The following is a 17,145-nucleotide window of genomic DNA, read 5'->3' as shown; positions in this document are numbered from 1 at the left end:
TCCTATGAAGACAGGCTGATAAAGCTAGGGCTGTTCAGCCTGGAAAAGTCTCCAGGGAGACCTTAGAGCACCTTCCAACACCTGAAGCGGCCAACAAGAAAGCTGGAGGGACAATTTACAAGGGTACGTAGTGCCAGGACAACAGGGAATAACTTTAAGCTGTGAGAGGGGAAATTCAAATTAGACATTAAGAAAAAAACCCCTTCTCTATGAGGGTGATGAGATAGTGGAATGGGTTGCCTAGAGGGTCTGTGGCTGCCCCACCCCTGGCAATGTTCAAGGCAAGGTTTGCTGGGACTTGGAGCAACCTGGTCTAGTGGAAAGTGTCCCTACCTGTGGCAGGGGCATTGGAACCAGAAGGTCTTTAAGGTCCCTTGCAACCCAAATCATTCTATGATCTCCCTCCCCAAATGCTCAAGTTTATTTCTGAAGGGAACTGCAGTGCATGTGGGAAATGGCACACATCAAAGTCTCTAAGCAGGAGGATGGCTTAAGCATTGCCTTAGTGTACACAACCTCCAAGAGAAATTAGAGGCTCTCTAAACATACACTCGTGGTTTTTTAACTCAAGCTCTGTCCCAGAATGAATGTTAAAAGCTGCTGTTGGCACCAGCAGGATAAACCAGAGCACAGAAGATGAAAGGGAAAAGAATGCAGTCCACAGTTATGGCAAAGGTTGTACACAGAGTGCTATGGAGGAAGAGAGGAGCCTATGCTTAAAAAACCCTCACCTTTTGCAACTGGGTAATAAACTTGACTCTCTTCCAAGCTGAGATCAGTAGCTTGTGATGGAAACTAAATTTTATTTTAATGAAAATTATTAGAGCAAACAGCATAGGAAGTGATGCAGTCAGAAATAAGCCATTCTGTGATCTTTCCATAACACAAATATTTTGAGTCACCTTTATAAAGGCTCAGTGTACAGTGCTTTATTACTGTGTGTCCTCTGACACTGTAAATCTGCATGTTAAAGCTTATCCTTAGTTTTGATACAGGCAATAAATGGCACCCTTTGGACCTAGGCCCTCAGTGCGTTGAGTCCCTGAGAGGCTCTAGAACAAGCTCCAGCAGGAGCAGGGAGCCCTTGACTGGCACGGGAGGAGCCAACGGCATGCTGCCAGGGCAAGGAGCGGCTATTGAGTACAGCATGATCTGCCCAAAGAGTTAAATAACCCTGCGGGGAACATTGCTCATCGAAACAGCTGAGAAAGATTGACAGGGACATTAGCTCAAATTTCTAGCTATTAAACGATTCCTGATAAGAAGAAAGAGGCTTCAAACTTGAAAGGGGGGGTGGGGGGAGGAGCTAGTCTACATGAAATGGAAACTACACTAAAGATTTCTCAAGACAACATCATGCTTTCAGTTTCCAAAAGTTAAGAAAGTTAACACAAACTGTCGTCACATTAAGAATTGTTCCCTGCTGCAGCGCGTTACTTAACCAGCAATTCAGTCATACTGACTTTGCTGTAAAGCAGCAATAGCCACTGCCTCAGGAAATTCCCACTCCAGAGTCCAAGTTCAGTGAGGACCCAGCCTCAGCGAGGTCCCCAGCTGAACCTCACAGGCTAAGAGACCTTGGACCTCCTGCCTCATGGACAAGGGCTCCACTTTGTCAACCAGCATACTTCCTAAATGCAGGATTCCTTTGCTTCACTTTCAGCCTGACACTTGAAAACCAAAAAGCATACAAAGTGCAACTTACCCCCTGATTTTTAAAGAAGTAATTTCAACACCCATCTTCAGTAGATGCTTCTGAATATCACGCCTCACACAACAAACATCTGCCACCCCACAGTTCTCATTAGGCTGACATAAATCCTAGGAGTGACTTGCCTTTCTGTAATGCCTACCCAGGTAGCTGCAAGACTATCAGCTGGACCTTATCTTGAGTTGTGTAACCCACTCCAACCTCAGGGGGCCAGGTGACTAAAACACAAGTTTCTGTACTCAAGTACTTTCTAAGTAGTAAAATATCCAGTTGATTTAGGCAGTGCATGGCCAGAGTTGATGAAAGAATGAAAGGAACCAAGGAAGAGGGAAGGAAGGGGAATGGTGGGAAATTCAGATGCAGAATTGTGAGGCAGAGATCAAAGATGACTACTTTAGCAAAAATGAAGAGACAGATGGATACAAACTGTAGAGCTTAGCAATAGGAGCGTGTGACGCCCTGTATGCTGCCATCAGATATGGTCTATGAGACGCAAAATCTGTTAAATTAAGAGAAGAAATCCAATCTGTTATGTTGTATATCTGTGTGCTTTATGAGGCCATTACCATGGTATCTGGGTGCTTCACATTCCATTTTAAATGAACACATCTAATAAAGTGAGTCACTCAATGGAAGACTTAAAAATAGAAAACTTACAATCATCACCACTACAGTTTACATAATCTGCCACTGGTGCAGTAGCATTGTCTAATTTGATCTGCCTCATTCATTCCAAAAGCTTCTCAGGTAGGTGTTGAATGATGAGAGCCCCAGACCAATGTCCCTCCAGGCTGAGCCAAGAGTTTCACATCGCCTCTGCTTCTCCCAACAGCTTAAGTTGCTATCCTAAGTTCCCTCTAATTCAGCTTTTGATCCTTCTTGGAGGACTACTTAAAAGGTGGCTACTGACAGCACACATAACAGCAGCAAGACAGGCCACAATTAGGGTTCTCACTGTGGGTAACTCAAGCATTTAAATCTGTACTAATTTGAGAGCACAGTTACTGGCAGTTTGCAGGGTGTGCCAATGCAGGAAGTGGCCAAACAAGAAAAAAGGGATGTAATCAGAAAATAATCCTATCAGCATCCCCCTTGATAAGATCAGCTACCAGCTGTCTCTAGCTTTTTAAACTGAAGTGATTAACACCACATTACATAGGATGCCAGAGCATACTAACTGAAGTGTCTTAAAAGCAAGTGATAAAGCTTAAACCAATCCAAGAGAAGATGCTTCACCTGCAGCACTCCTAACAGTCATCAAGCATCTCTCCTCAGCTGACATGGGCCTGGTCTTCTGGCCTGCACTGTGCTACTACTTCTAACCAATCTAGTAACTACAGCAAACAAGAGAACAAAGCAGCACGCTTTGAAGGGCAACCAGAGCTCATTATCTACCTCACCAGCAGAATTCTGGGCCACTGACTCATGCACTCATGGCTTCTACCTGTAACTCCTGTAATCCGTATCTATAATGAAGCTGCACACTATGGAAGAGTTCCCATGTGTACAAAACCTAGCAGAGTCCACCCTCCAGATCCTCTCCTAAAACCTCTGATGGCTACTTCAGGTTCTTAAATACAAGTTACAGTACTTTTAGTTAAGGAATTATCCAAGAACTACCTCACCAACCAAGCACAGAAACATAACCTACAATATCTATAGACAGCTCACAGGGTTACAGGTCCCTCACAGCCACAGACAACACCACAAAATTGTAAGTCCTTGTACATCAGATTAAAACCTGAAACAACTACAGTTCACCCTGCACTAATCAGGGGGAGCAAAGCAGCAGTCTACTTATATGGGAAAATCCTCCCTATGTGCCATGCCCAAAAGTAGTTGCAGCGCTTGTTATGCAGAAAAATAAAGCAAGAAATGGGCATACTGTCCTCATCACTTTTCTTGGTCCCCACTGTTTCAAACTACTTAATTTCCTTTCTGTGCTCAGGTACCAAGATTTTCACACCCAGCATTACACAATACCCCACCTGCTTTAAGCTCCATACAAGGAGCTTCTCCTTCCACTATTTATATTTTTAACCTAACCACTTCTTTTTCTTCTGTTTTGTTACCCTCCTACCCCAAAAAAATGTATTACAGATCATGACAGCAAAAGTCTGATTTGCAGATCTTTACTGGGTTTTCAGACAGAGAAAGCAACGTGTTTCTGAGAAAAAGGCAATCCCTACAGACAGAGATGACTGCAATCCCCAGCACTTTACCCAGGAACTAACAGGAATACAAAGAAACACTGAGGTCATGAGTATACTGAGCTTTCCCACCATATAAACATCATAATATATCTATCAAATTTCATGCTAAAATTATTTAAATTCCCTCCTGTCTTGTTGAACGATGGCGTCGAAATCTGCCATCCAAGGAGTGGAAAAAACAGTCTCTGGCCTGATTACTGACAAAATGTACAGAGTATGATTTCCATACTTTTTTGTTCTTGTGCTACTGTATTTAACTTAAACAGTTCAAATACTCACTCTTGCTTTCTCTATTAGTGGGGTTTATGGTTGATCTTTACCCCCACCACACACACAATAATAACAACTTGCAAATCCTATAGAATCATAGAATAGTTAGGGTTGGAAAAGACCTTAAGATGATCTAGTTCAACCCCCCCCTGCCATGGACAGGGACACCTCACACTAAACCATGTCACCCAAGGCTAAGTCCAGCCTGGCCTTAAACACCACCAGGAACAGAGCATTCACAACTTCCTTGGGCAACCCATTCCAGTGCCTCACCACCCTCACAGTTAAGAACTTCCTCCTTATACCCAATCTAAACTTCCCCTGTTTAAGTTTGAACCCATTACTCCTTGTCCTGTCACTATAGTCTCTAATGAATAGCTCCTCCCGAGCATCCTTGTAGGCCCCCTTCAGACACTGGAAGGCTGCTATGAGGTCTCCACACAGCCTTCTCTTCTCCAGGCTGAACAGCCCCAACTTTCTCAGCCTGTCTTCATATGGGAGGTGCTGATCATCCTCGTGGCCCTCCTCTGGACTTGTTCCAACAGTTCCATGTCCTTTTTATGTTGAGGACACCAGAACTGCACACAATACTCCAAGTGAGGTCTCAAAAGAGCAGAGTAGAGGGGCAGGATCACCTCCTTCGACCTGCTGGTCACACGCCTTTTGATGCGGCCCAGAATACGGTTGGCTTTTTGGGCTGCGAGTGCACACTGAAGCCGGCTCATGTTCATTTTCTCATCGACCAACACCCCCAAGTCCTTCTCTGCAGGGCTGCTCTGAATCTCAGCCCAACCTGTAGCTGCGCCTGGGATGCCTCTGACCCAGGTGTAGGACCTTGCACTTGGCATGGTTAAACTTCATAAGGTTGGCATCAGCCCACCTCACAAACATTTCAAGGTCCCTCTGGATGGCATTCCTTCCCTCCAGCGTACCAACTGAGCCACACAGCTTGGTGTCATCGGCAAACTTGCTGAGGGCGCACTCAATCCCACTGTTCATGTCACCAACAAAGATGTTGAACAAGACCGGTCCCAACACCGATCCCTGAGTGACACCACTCATTACTGGTCTCCAGCTGGACATCGAGCCATTGACCACAACTCTTTGCGTGTGGCCATCCAGCCAGTTCTTTATCCACCGAGTGGTCCATCTTTCAAACTGATGTCCCTCCAACTTAGAGACAAGTATGTCATGCAGGACAGTGGTGAATGCTTTGAACAAGTCCAGGTAGACTATAAATCAATCTATAAACCAATCACTGTAATTAGACACAAATGTCCTTGTTAAACCCAGTTAATTTACAGCTGTTCACCCTTTCTTCTGATATTTTTCATTCCCCTTGTATTTAACGTAGATATTTCATTAGACAGTCTACCAAACACAGCTTGATCCTAATACTGAACTATATCCATGGTTTTCTTTCCCACCTTAGTCAAGCACTAAAGAGGAGAGGATTTGAAAATGGTTTGCTTATTACAAGACTGGACATAGACCTGCACATACAAACAGGTACCTGCTCAAAAAATAGCTACATGTTAGGTGGTTACTTAGGCATGTCAAGGAAGTAGCCTAGTTTTATACATTGGAATAAAGATTGAGACCTGATAGTACACATACACAAATCTAATCCCAGAGGAGGGGCATACATTCAGTAACATTTCGAAATCAGAATCAACCCTTGGTTTGAGAAACACGTTGCCAAGCAAAGAAAAGGGTGGCACAGCTCAAGACTTTGTACCTGGAGAGAGCAGAGAAAGGACAACCTGGGCGGGCTCCATCAGCAATCAGCAGTATCTGGAGATAACTTGGAGCAAGCGCATCTGGCATCTGGAAACCCCTTTGAGAGTTACTTGAGAACCTGGCTCGAAGTTATGTCAGGATACAGAATGCTTCTAGAAGCAATACCCTGATACTGTAAGAGTTTTGATTTCAAATTGTTTATTCATTACATAATAACAACTATTTTCTAAAGTAACACTTTTTAGAAGAAATAGGCTACATCTACATTAGCAAGATCTGTGGCACAGCTGCAGCGGACCCCTACAGCAAATGGCTGGTGCTGAGACCACAGTCTCCATGGTGTCCATGTGCCCTGCATCATTTACCCTCAAGCAGCTACAGACTGGACCCACAAATACCCATGGAGCAGCTCAAGCGCACAAGGCCTTCCTTCTTTAAAAGGCGAGCAGTTTTCCACTTCCTGCTTCAGTCTTTCTTTTTTTCAGCCACTAATTTTTATTTTGCGTTAGTTTCCCTCTTTACCCAGCACTTGGCTTGTTGGCTGTCTCCCACCCTCCTGAGCATGCCCACAAGGAAGGGAACAGGCAGGTGCCCAGGTCAGTCATGGGCACAGCTATCCTTACCCTTCTGGAAGCAGAGGGCTGCAGTCCCACTCACACCCATGAGGTCCCATCAGATGCAGTGGGCACACCCACAGCGATAAAGCTAATCCCTAGAAAAATGCAGGCTCACACTACAGCCAAAGGCTAAACAACATACAGAAATTAACTGAATTATACAACTAGGCTATCGGACCTCAGGTTGAAACTGGGTGCAGCACAGGCCTGTATATTTTAGAAAAGGTAAAATAATTCTCCAAGTCCTCTTCTCCAGCATGTAAACAAGCACTGCCATAAAAGTAAGCTGTTGCTTAACAGAGCTACTTGCAAATGCAAACCCTTCTTTTGAAACCCTTGGGATATTTCTGTGAAAGTAGAAAGTAACTACTGCAAACTGACTGTGGAAAAGGAACGTTTCTTTTAAATATTTGCTAAAGCTTGCAGAGACTTGTGTGAAGACAAAGGAGGGGGCAGAAAGGAACCTGCATGAGCTTTCATTTGGAAAAGTGGTTTGCTTTAACGGCCATTGAACCTACCACATCCATCCAGCTTTCCAAATTTCTGTTGGTGACAAATTACCAGGTAAAAATGGATCTCCTAGATAAAATTACATTATGTAAAACAGGCCTAGATCACAAAGTTATTATTACTATGGTCCTGCACATGCATACATATGCACACATAATTAAGCAAACCCAAGTGTATACCCATATATATATATACAAAGTTACACTGTAAGTTGGACAGAAGGTGTGTGTAGAATTTTTCATGCGTGTCTACTCAAAACTTTCATCCAAAGTTAAACTAAAAAAAATTGGTAACATCTGACATTAATTATATTCTAATTATTGCTATTTCAGAAGAGACAATACTGGATTTTGCCTTAGCTATCAACCCTTAGAAATCTTGAAATATCAGACTGCATCTTTACTGTCAGTCCCTGCTCATCCCTAAACATTTCTGAGGAACCGTATCTATGAATAAGTGAGAAAAGGTGATTAATGTCAATTAAAAATACACCATGCTCTGAACAGCTGGGTTTCCAAGCTTTCTTCTTATCCATGGTCAGAAGATCACCTCACAAATGGACTTCAGAATCTTGAGGCCAAACTTTCTGTGATTACCTGGGCAAACCGCTCAGGCAGGAAACCTTCTGGATGGAAACCCTGTTGCCCACTAGCAGTCATGGCTCAAAGAGATCCAAGTGCAGAAGCAGACTGCAAACACGGAGAATGAAAACAAGATATACAGAAAAGTCTAGCCATGACCCCGAGGACCACTAAAAGAGAAATGCAAGAGTCTGTAGCAGTAACAGACTCATGCAACTGCAGTGCTCCAGGCCTTCAATAGAAAGCAGTTCTTACGTCTGCAGCTGTCCTGTGAGTAGCTGGGAATCCACTGCAACTGAGCAAGGGTGGAGATGTGTTCCTGCCACCACTCCTGATACAGTTCAATGCCTTTGCCCCTCAAGAAAGCCTTGCACAGGCGCAGCAGGTACAGCTCCCTGATATGAGGGCCTCGCACCACAGCACAGAGACTAGGGCATGTAGCAAGGAGCAGGGTAGAGAGAAAAATGCAGCCCTCAGAGTGGAGGGAACCCTTGCTTCCCAGCAACAGGTGGAAAGCAGCTCTCTTTCAATACACATGTACTACCAGTTTACAGTAAACAGCAGAGTAAGTTCCACAGGTAATAAGTGGCTGCTTTAAACTCAGAGTCTCCACATACACACGTTTATATCTTTTCCTAGTCATGGTCTTATAAATGGCTACTGAAGTGGTAAGAATGCAACAAAGCTTAGGGCTTACTTGTTAAGACTGATATGGTCTCATCCAGAAATGGTCCCCTTAATAAGTTCAACGTGAGAAGTAACTCTCATTTTCCAAAGTTCAGACTAACTACAGCTACGCTATTCCTTGTCCAGAATTCACTTTTTTTTTAATAACAGGAGACACTGTAATCTACCAGGTCTAAGAAATAAAATCTAGTTGATGAGTTCTGCAAACCTGTTTGTTATACGTAGATACCCACAAAAGTGCAAATAGACACCGGGGCTGTGCCTCTATGTCCGAGAACGCTGATGGAGCTCAGTCCCTGAGCAGGGTGAAAACGCACAGGCAAGCGGGACAGCTGCCACGGACTTCGTACCACTTCCATGAAACAACCACACAATCCAGTTTTTTACTATTTTTTCCACCCAAAAGCTTAAATAAAACAGGGAGAAGGGGCTGGCAGCCCTTGGCAGCACAAACTCCTACTGTGCATTGCAAAAGTAAGATCTGGGGAAGCAAAAAGAAGGTAATGATGCGATTTATAATAAAAGGAACTTTACGGTTTAACCCTCGGTTACCACACGTGCGTCCGGTACAGATCGCGCACAGAAAAACCCTCCGAGCCGGGGCAGCGCCCGCGGCGGGGGCTCCCGCAGAGCCAGCCCCGAGGCCCGGACTGCTCCTCTCCGCGGCCGGGCCCAGGTGCAAGAACTCCGCTCCCCTCCCGCTGTCGAACCCCCGCCGCCAGCCCCGACCGCCACTTACTGCAGGACCCCGGGCGAGCTCACTTCCCTCTCCGGGCTGCAGAGGGATGCCGGGCGGCTACCTGCGCGCCTCCTCCGGCCGCGGCACACCTCGTCTTGCCGCCGGCAGCTCACCGCCCCCGCCTCGCTCCGCCCTCACGGCAACGGCACCTCCCCTCCCTGCCCGCCGCTGGGCCCGGGCGGCAGATCGCAGCCGGACCCTGCGGGAGGCCTCCTCGCCTTAGGGGAAAACGCGTGTGCTAGGCCCCGCTGCCGGGGCCTGTTCCCGCCTCCCGCTCCGGCGCTGAAGAGAGCGGCGTGAAGCCCGGCCCCTCCTCCGGCTCCGGCTCCGGCCCCGGCTGGGCGGGCGCGGCTCCCTCCACGGCTCCGGCCCCGGCCCTGGTTCCGGTGGGCATCGGGCATTGGGGCTGCTCGCCCTTGCCTTTCAGCCGGGAACTCGTATTTGAATGAACTGATCATCGTCGTTTCTGAGGAATTCTGGTGGTGATTCGCTTTCGGGTCACCAGAGGTTTCTTCCTTATGGGGAACAGATCCATTATATTAATATATATTAATGCCCATTTGTTTACTGTAGATCCTTCACTGCTTGCATAGTGGGTAAGTAAACAGTGCAGCAGAGAGAGGACCTTTCCGACACATCTCTTGACCTGTAGTAGAGCTGTAATATTCATAACCTGGATGATTCACAGAGGAAATCCTATACCAGAAAAATGCTACATCTCTGAGGATGCACCTTTGACAGAAAAAAAAATATACGATGTGCATAATGGATATATAGAAGCTCTCATATCTTTCAGTTGTCCTCTCCAGTGCACATACTGTGGCAGTATGGCATGAAGATAGTTGAGAAATGATGATTCAGCGTCCTTATACACCTGCCAGCACTTTTACTTCAACTGAAACTTCTCATGAGCCCCAGTGAGCTCCCGATTTCTACCGGACTTGGCAGAAGCAAAGTTTAGCAGCTAATCCAGCTGCTCAGCAAAGCCAGAGTTTCTACCTGCAGGCAGGCTGCACAGCAGGCCCTCAGGAGCCTATCACAGGGTGACACTTGCCCTGTGACAGAGAGGGAACTTCGGAGCACAAGTGCTGGACAAGGTGAATCTCAGTTTAGTTTTGCAGCGTGGGGTATGCAGGCTTGTTTTTCTCTATTGAGGGCTTCCTGAGCTGAAAGCTTCACAGTTCTTTACCTCTCCAAAACAGCAGATTCCTAGTCTTGAGCATCCCTGGGCACTTGTGTAAGGCTTGTAAGTTGCCGATGGGGTGATACCTTGAGACATTTCAGCAGGCTGAGAGAGCTGGGGTTGGGATCTCTCCAGGGAGACCCTTAAAGCAGCCTTCCAGTGCCTAATGGGGCCAATAAGAAAGCTGGAGAGGGCCTTTTTACAAGGGCAGGTAGTGATAGACAAGGGTAAATGGCTTTAAACTGAGAAGATTACAGATCTAGATTAGATATCAGGAAGAAGTGTTTTCCAGTGAGGCACTGGCACAGGTTGCCCAGAGAGGCTGTAGCTGCCCCATCCCTGGCAGTGCTCAAGGGCAGGTTGGATGGGGCTTTAAGCAACCTGATCTAGTGGAAGTTGTCCCTGCCTGTGGCAGGGGGCTTGGAACTGGATGATCTTTAAGGTCTCTTCCAACCCAAACCAGTCTGTGATTCTATGATTTTGTATCCCCTCATTCTTCTTTCTGTTCTGTGATACCAAATGACAAGACTTGGAAGAGCTGATTCTAAGAGTTATGGTCTTTAACGGTCATCTTTGTTTCTCATCCTTGTTCCCACACTCCAGGGTCCTAGGGATGCAGCTGGCCAATATAGCTAGGTGTTTTTTGAGGAATCATCTGGAGATTCCTGCCTGTTGCTTCTTTTGCAGTGAGAAAGCAAGACACACATTAGTGATAAGCCAGGTTCTTCCTCCTCCCCCAAAACACATTGTTAAACTTTTAGCTGTGGCTTTTTTCCATGCAACTTTACATTATTAGTGCACTGCAGTTGTGGTTCCACAAGAATTTGGGATCTCCTTTTCCATGAAGGGCAAAACCACAAGCTGATCATATGACTGTTTATACCTGTAAGCCCATCACAAGTCTGTCTCTGCCCACATACTGCTGTATCAGTTGCCTGTTGCAGTTGGTGTCACATATGCAGGGCCTCTCCACACCCTTTACACTGTACTCCCTGTGGTTCCCTGCTTTCCAGGCACACAGGGATCAGCAGTGCCTCTAATTGTGCTTCTTGGCTGTCTCCCAGAAAGTGCTTTTATCGCTGTTCTTCCATGCTTACTATTTAGTCAACGTGCTTTATAGGCAGCATGAGACGTGTTTTCTATCAGGCACAGTAAAACAACCTGCTGCTGCCATGAAGGATGGGCCACGCCTCCCTCCCACTATCCTTCTGGCATGCTCCCTGTTCCTGTCAGCCAGTGAAATGTCAGTAGCAGGTCCCATCTGGTAAGGCCATAGGAACCTAATCCCTCCCTCTTGGGTCAGATATAACCAGATGACCTAAACTGGATGCTGCAATAGCAAGGTATGGCTGTCAATTCTCTAGGTAGCATTTAAAGTCAGTGAACAACTGCAAGGGTTGGATTTCAGAAGTTTTGCAAAGTAAGTGATATTCAGGCCACCAGTGCTGGAAGCAGTTTTTACCCCAGGCACATGGCAGTGCTCTTATAAGGAAATAAGGTCTCTAGTGGCAGCTGGAATTAGTGTATTCAACAGATACTCGAGCTTAAAATCTACAGGAGTACCTCAGCTGGACAGAATGAATGGACAATGAAAGGAAAAGGCCCAAAAGTGGATTCATTGTTTTTTTTTTTAGAGTATAGTTTGGTTGGATTTCAGGTTTTTTTTCGGTTGGGCTTTTTGTTGGTTTTTTTTTGTGTGTGTTTTTTGTTTGTTTGGTTTTTTTTTTTTTTAGAGTGTGAGAGAGGAAGAAGAGTAATTGGACTGAGAGAAAATGGATTTAAATGCAATTTGTGCTGAATAATTTCAGCATAATCCAACACACACAAGTTCTAGGTGTGAATACCTACCCCATATATGTCTGTACTAACATGATACTAAATGTTGTTTTGTCTGTCTCTAACAACTATTCAAAGCATCATCACAAATTTGTTACCCTCCCACGCCTCAGGGTTGTTGTCTACCCAGATGTGGCTGCATTGTCAGTATCAATTTACGATAATTTTTGATCGATTCAGAACAAGGCAGCGTATAAGTGTAAAATATGTGTACATCCAGTTCCCAAGTAAATATATTCTGCACCCCAGCACTTCTGTGTTTCACGAACTCTTCCGAGCCAGGAAAATCTTAAAGGGCAGTAAAAAACGCAAGTGCCTTATTGCTGTTCTCGTATAAGGTAAATCCAAGAATGACTGAAAACTTTTATAAGGATCCCATTTTTCTAGCAATCTCCCTTTCCAGGAGTGGTTCTCTACCTGTTCACATGTTCAGCTACCCCCAAGCAAGGGATGGGTTGTTCTTTCTTCCCTTTATTATGCTTCTTTAACTACCATTATCTTTTTATCTTAGTTACTTTTCCAGCTGGGTTTTTAACTTAGTTACTGGTTGGTAAAGGTTGGTCTTTATAAGTTTGAATAATGGCAGATTTTGACAACATTAGGTAAAAAAAAAATTAGATACCTGAAAGTACCACACAATTCATCCATCTTGAGTCTGTTTTTTTATGTAATGTCTAGATGAAAATACTACCTTCTAAGTCTCCATGCATGTGGCTTGGTCCTTGGGACACGTGCCAAGACAAGAATTTTAGATGCCCGAAATCATGTGCTCAGCAGCTGTAAATTGTGTTCAGGGAGAGTTCACCTTTTCTCCTTAACCCCGGAGGCAGTTTCTCTTCATTAGCAAGTGAAGATGGAGAAAAAGATTATCACCGTTGCCTGACTATATGCCAGTGTTATGTATCATAAGAAGAAAATCTGTTTGTATGTTCACAAATATGTTTTCTCCTAATCTGTCTTCAGGAAAAAGTCTTTGGGAGGAGCAAGAGGTAATAATGGCAGGAGACTTGAAATGAAGTGACAGAAACAGAAGCAGAATTTCTCTACAGAGATTTTTTCAAGCAGGACCTGCAGTAGGTCCTCCCATTATAAAATAACAGTACCTAGTCATGGCCATGATTAAATAATTAAAAGTATTCCCATCTCTGGCTGCTGGTGTCTGGTATCATTCAGAAATACAACTGTAGTACATCACACGAGATGTACTCAGCCAGTTTGCTGGCTGAGCCAGGTTGTATTGCTGGTGTTGAGTCATTTTCCCCCTCCCATGCAACAGATTAAAACGTCCTTGGTGTTTGTGTGCACATGTGTATCTGAAAAGAGAAAGTGCCTCATTTTTGTATTAAAACTAATGTGTTACTATCATGATTGTGTCTCATTGTTTGCTGTTATATAAAGATAACACATCAGGGCTGAATCACAGAAACAAATGCAAAAAATTGCAGTCTTAAAAGAATAAGGTGACAGGTCACATTCATTGTTGTAGAACAAATGCAATAATTAATTGCCCTCTCCCTGCAGCACAAGCAACTACTAGAGAGCTAGGCAGTGAAAAGGAGCCATGTGGAGTATCCATATTCTTCTAGGGCAAACAGCTGAGGTAGGTCTAACAGAGAACATGAATTTCACTGGGAGAGAGAGAGAGAGAAAAGAAAGACAGTATCTTATAGAAAGCAAGACTGCTTGGATTATTCAGGAGTGTTTATTTTCTATTGTTTAAATACCTTTGTTGTGGCAGGAAATATGAAAAACGTGATTTATTTTGTCTTCATTTGTGCCAGAGTGAGAGATTATATTCAGAAAATAGAACACAAAAAGCTTTTTGGAATTTGTGCTGTATTTTTTTTTTTCTCTCAGACAGTGACAGGCCAGAATCAGCCCATGTGAAAATACACTTTTTATCCAGGTATGTTGTCCATTGAATTGTTTAGGGAAAAGCTTAGAAAACTTATTCAAAGATATATACAATCACTTTGAAATCCCTCACCTATATTCCAGTACATAATAAATAGGCAGGATTTGGGGCTCTTGTTCCAATGCCTGTTTCACTAGCATTGCTTGCCTGATGGCTTTTGTTTGTCACCATTTGAACTGCACCTGGGACAAACATTTTCAGGGTGTCCACAGATTTATAAGGAATTTATGCAGATTGCCAGCAACATAATCAATATTTGGGTTGCGAAAAGTTATTTTAAATAACCACATATATCATTATCAGTTTGAGTTTGGTGACCTTTTGTAATCCAGAACTGTTCAGTTGAAAACGAAAGGATATAGGAAAATCTGTAAGTTCCCACTTGGCTGATACGTGAAATAAATCAGCATTACTGAATGTAAATGACTTCCCTAGGTGTCCGAGCCTGTGGATTGGGTATTGTGCCCTGGCTTCCTCTTAGCACGATTTTTGATCATGCCAGCCATCCTGCAGCTTCCCCAGAATTTAAGATTGTTCTAGCTCATCTGCAGACATATTCTTCCTTGCAGATTTAAATAATTAATTGGGACGTGCCTAGTGGGTCTTGAGATAAACTTAAAAGAAGCAGCAGGTATGTGTGACCAAGTGACCTTTTGCTGTCCTGCTCGTCCCTGTGCTCTCACTGTGCTCAAAGGGACGCTGTCAAAATTGCTAGGCCTTAAAACTTTAACCTGCACTGACAAGTTGTTCTACATTATAAGTCTTACCTAAAAGATTACCACGGTTGTTTTGTTTGTTTTGTTTCAACAATCTTTGCTGAAGGCTCTGCAATATGTATTCATTTGTCCTTTTGGGTAGGTGGATATTTTTAAATGCCTGGCTTATTCCGTGACCTGTTAAAATCAAGTTGATGTGCGTGTACTCCACTCAGTGGAGAGCTCACCAGAGATGGTATAGTTTTTCTGCACTCTGGAAGCAGAGAAAAGAGCACACTTTGCAAGCCTTTACTGAAGAGGACTTAGAAGCCATTTTGAAAGGCCTGAAGTTATCTTTCATTATTTTGGGGGCCAGTAAGAAGTCTTGGCTAGACTTCTCCAGTAATGTTAAGTACTATGTATGTGTTAGTTAAGCATGAGAAACCAATGATTGGGCAGTTGGTTCTTACAGAGAGGTATGTTATGTTTCAGGCAGGCCTGAATTACTCCTCAGGCATTATTTCTAACAAGATCTCCATTTCATACAGCACATGAAGAGGTCCATCCGAGCAAAGAGTACAGCTACATTTGTGGCATCACACTTTCATGTGTATAAGGATTGATGCAACACCAGTTTTAAAGCAGGTGGCTGCACAGCCGCAATTGTAACGAATGACATGGGAACATGGGTCCATGTGTGCTTGGGCAGAGGGAATGTTATCCACTCACCCCACCCCAGGTAATCCACACCTGCAATTTTAAGTTGATTTGAGCTGTTTCACCACTGCCTATTAATCCCTACCTTGTTCCTACTGCAGCCACAGCAGCTGAACTTGGGATGTTTGAGTCTACAGGTGACCCTAAGCTACAGCATCTTCCTCAGAGATATACCGCAGAGTCAACAGCAGACTGGAGTTCCACGGCTCGGCTCTGCAGCAGCAAAGCCCATGGGAAGGCACTGTGTCAAGCCTTAGGCAGAAGCATCAAGGTACAAGTCCCTTTAAAGGGGACTCAGAATAGAAAAAAAAAGTGTTTGTCCCCTTCTGGGGGATAAAAAGGCCAAAGAAAATCCTTTTCCTTCTTCCTGTAACAAGTTTTGCCTTGTTTCTGGTGAAGGTCTGTGGCATCTCCTTAGCTGCCTGAAAGACTTGAAGAAGACCAAAGGGGATGATGTCCCAAGTCCCTCACAAGGTAAACCCTCCCACCCATTCATCAGATACTGGGTAGAAATGTACAAAAGTACATTTTAAGCAATCTCACTAAAAAGTATTTCCCTAGATTCTATAACTTTATATGAAGTTGGATTCTTGATGCCATTCGAGCCATCTTCTGAACTCCTACAATTACAGATATTTGATAGATGACAGCTAGAGACACATTTTTTTTTATGAAGTATCTGTATTTAAATTTCAGACAGTAATTTCACTGGATGGTCCTGCACTGCTCTGCTGTCTTTGCACAGAACATCTCCTTCTGCACTGAGGTTTTTCAGGGAAGATTCTCCTAACCACTGTGATGATTAAGACAATGTCCAAAAGACTGTATCACTGGAACAAGATGCATATTCTTAATCAGCTGAACTGATCCTATGAAATTTTCATCAGTTCTGAGGCTCCAGACCACCATTGTCTAATATTACAGGTCTCAATTCTCTCCTTCATTCAGCACTCTCCTACATAGGGTCATTTTAAAAGGGAAGCCAAGTACGAGCCTGTGTCATGAAGTTTGAAAAACAGTTTCCAGAGCATGTTCTAGAGCAACTTCTGAGCTCCTTGAGGCACGAGTTGCCAGACTCCTCCTGATTTACACAGATCTCTGCAGTATGTCATCCAACATCCACAGATGTTCCAAGCAGATGCAAGCTGTGGTCTCATGGATGTGGAAAACTGTTCTCTAAATTATGAACAACAACTGCGAGAATGAGTTTTGTTTCTACCCTGGGAACAAGAGAAGCTTGCTAATAGTGCAAAGTTTGCTACTGTGGCAATGCTCTGCAAAATGATTCCCCAACAAGCAGCAGTTCAGAAGCACAGCATGTTTTGTGAATGACCCTGATCAGCCCAAGAGAGCCAGTCCAAGGACTCTTCTCTCTTACAGATTGCAGCTGGTTCTCACATGGCCATGCAGAGACATCACCGATTCGTCCCTGCCAGCTGACCTTTGCCTGCAGTGCCTCAACTCTCCAGAAATGAAAGAATAAAAGTAGGAGAAGGGGGGAAATGAGTTGGTCAGTGGTTGCTATTACTTCAGCATGACTAACTTTCAGTTATATTAAAACAGTGAATTAAGAGTCTTCTCAACATGAATGCTTTTTGTTTAACTGCTTTGGGATTTCTGGTTCTACGCTTGTCTGGGAAAACAGTTTTTGAAGGCTGACAGATGCAACTGTAAGCAATAGCCTAAACAATCGTTATTATCTGAATTATTTACTGTGTTTCCTTCTGCCAG

At 44.2% G+C, this 17,145-nt stretch overlaps 1 protein-coding gene and 1 long non-coding RNA gene across 9 annotated transcripts in view; one reads left to right on the top strand and one right to left on the bottom strand.

Annotated features, from left to right (window-relative positions):
- The window catches only part of GPD2 (glycerol-3-phosphate dehydrogenase 2), a 66,772-nt gene extending 58,731 nt beyond the window's left edge, over window positions 1-8,041 (bottom strand). The window contains exon 1 of one of the 2 annotated variants that reach the window (XM_062637831.1): window positions 7,898-8,041. The gene's annotated coding sequence lies outside the window, so the exon portion shown is untranslated. The remainder of the gene's footprint in view (window positions 1-7,897) is intronic. The other variant, XM_062637830.1, reaches the window with a different exon arrangement.
- Window positions 8,042-9,486: 1,445 nt separating this feature from the next.
- LOC134173630 (uncharacterized) lies at window positions 9,487-16,899 on the top strand. 7 transcript variants are annotated; one of them, XR_009968330.1, is made up of 6 exons: window positions 9,487-9,664; window positions 13,051-13,691; window positions 13,877-13,993; window positions 15,516-15,685; window positions 15,814-15,888; window positions 16,111-16,899. It is a non-coding gene; the product is annotated as an uncharacterized LOC134173630 (long non-coding RNA). The 7 variants fall into 7 exon arrangements; XR_009968328.1 differs by having other exon boundaries at window positions 9,487-11,594; XR_009968324.1 differs by lacking the exon at window positions 9,487-9,664 and having other exon boundaries at window positions 12,705-13,691.
- The last annotated feature ends 246 nt before the right edge of the window (window positions 16,900-17,145 follow it).

This window comes from Pezoporus occidentalis, unplaced genomic scaffold (assembly GCF_034315485.1).
Source record: "Pezoporus occidentalis ecotype Australia unplaced genomic scaffold, CSIRO_AGI_Poc_V1 ctg54, whole genome shotgun sequence".
NCBI classification, from domain to species: domain Eukaryota; kingdom Metazoa; phylum Chordata; class Aves; order Psittaciformes; family Psittacidae; genus Pezoporus; species Pezoporus occidentalis.
The sequence above is the reverse complement of the archived record's forward strand: the minus strand, read 5'-3'. Positions and strand labels throughout refer to the sequence as shown.